The following is a 2,147-nucleotide window of genomic DNA, read 5'->3' as shown; positions in this document are numbered from 1 at the left end:
GGAGACACTGATCTTACGGTTAATTCAAATGTCTTGGGCCTGTGAATTTCTTTGAAGATGACTGCATTTGAGGTAACTAATATAGAATTCGAAATCCATTGGGATGAAGCATAAAACCAACCAGGAGCTCTGCCAGAGTTCAAAGCACGTCATGTTAGAAGCTATTTTGCCAGGAACACACGCTTCTGTCCTGTCTGCCTGCAGCTGTAAGGAGAGCAAATTCTTTTCAAGTCAGCCAGCGAGTTAATGGCATAGAAGTCGCCTCACAGGTCCTTCCTTCTCACAGGGAGGTGGTGCTGCTATGTTCCCTCTCTGCTCTTCAAGTTCAGCCCACAGGCTGCCTGTTTAAAGGGCTGTCGTTCTGTCTGGTCTGTTGCCTTCCTAGAATGCCCCTGGCATCGATCGGACCCTTACAGGTCTAGAGGGTTGGCGTCGTCTCACATCCTTATTAAATAAGGGCATTATTACCCCAGAACTTTTCACTGTATACATGAGGGAATGAAAGTAATAGGGGAGTTAAGCCGCTCGCCCCAGTCACACAATTGGAGCGCCGAGCTGGAATACGAACTGCTGGGAGATTCCTGATGAAGCTCAGGCTGGTTTCACATGAGCAGGTCTCAACATTTTGTTAAAGCACGAGGTTAAAGATGGAAATCCAATCCCTATCCAGGAGCAGAGGTGTGCTGGGAGCTGGGTGGGGTGTCCGCAGCGCATGGTTCCTCTGTGGAACCCTGGGGCCCCAGAAGCACAACCAGAGCCCCCTTCCGCCCCACCAAGCTGGCAGCTGTGGGCTGTGGGATGGCGGGGGAGTGTGTGCGGCACCTCACGGCTGAAGCTGGCCCAGTGAAGGCAACCCACCTGTGAGCCCATTGCACAGCTGAGAGCCCAGGGGAGGGGCCCCAGCAGTGCTGATGGTCCTAGTACAAATGTAATTCTCTGCTCCCTGAGGGTCAGAAGCGGTGGTCTGCATCCTTTCTCAATCTGGACGTCCCTCCGTCATGGAGAAGTAGGGGAAATTGTCTTGCTGTCGTCATCGCCATTGTGCATATAAGACTGGATATTTAAGTCCACAAAAGTGGAATCTGAGTTTTATAAAGTGACTGCATTTATTAAAAGCAATGTGGTATAATAAGGGTCCCATAAACCATAGTTCCATTGAGTGCTATTTCTACTGTGTGCCTCAGCTTCTGCAGTTGTCAACAAGGAATAAGAAGACTCAACCTCAAAGGCCTGCTCTGAGCACACACTGAGTTGCTGCAGCTAGAGATTTTAGAACAGCATCCGGTGCACAGTAGGTGCTCGGATGAGGGTCGGCTGCCTGGCGCTGCAGAATCAAACAGCCCCAGCACCTCACCTCTTGCTCATTCTCCATGCCCACTGGGCATCGCTGTGAGTTCTCTGGGGCCAAGACGGCAAAGCCAGTGACCAGAGGAAAGGGATTCAAGTGCCAGGCGGTGTCCGACTGGCAGTTCAGTACTCTGTACTGACGTGGTGCTTATGCCCACCGCCCATACCTTGTCACGTGGCCACGCCCTCCACGAGGGGCTTCCGTGTGCTGTGGAGACGAGAAGCTCGTGGGTTTGCGTGAGCAGTGCTAATGACTCACCGCACCCAGAAAACATCGGGGAGACACCTTGCTGACCAAGCACTTGCCCAGAAGGAGAGCGAGGTTCGTCAGACATGTAATATACATGAATGCTGTAACAGTGGCCTCGTTCTAAAAGCGGGAAGGAAAATGAAGGTTACTTTTTATTTCTCTCATTCTGTTTTTTTGGCCTTCAACTACGTCCTGTGGGTAGCAACTCCACAGAAGCTTAAGGTAGATCAAGTCCAATAGCAAAAAATGAAAGGTGAGCGTAGCTCGCGGAACTCCATTTTAAGATTGTGTTTATTGGCTGTACCGAAAAGCCCAACCTCCGTGCATATTATCTATTGATCAAAGATGCTTCCTCTCATTTGCACCAGATGGGAACCCAGCGCTTCCATTAGGCACTGATGCTCACATCACCCCCTGGTAACAGCTTCTGTGCTGACATTTGAATTTACACTGGTGGTCCCACGAGTGGGAAACAGCTCACAGCTCCTCGCTGTAGGTACAATAGAGCCTGCTCCAGGGAGAGTTTCACCTGTCCTCGAGTGGAGCCAAG

Source organism: Hipposideros armiger, unplaced genomic scaffold (genome assembly GCF_001890085.2).
Source record: "Hipposideros armiger isolate ML-2016 unplaced genomic scaffold, ASM189008v1 scaffold_299, whole genome shotgun sequence".
Lineage (NCBI taxonomy): Eukaryota > Metazoa > Chordata > Mammalia > Chiroptera > Hipposideridae > Hipposideros > Hipposideros armiger.
The sequence above is the reverse complement of the archived record's forward strand: the minus strand, read 5'-3'. Positions refer to the sequence as shown.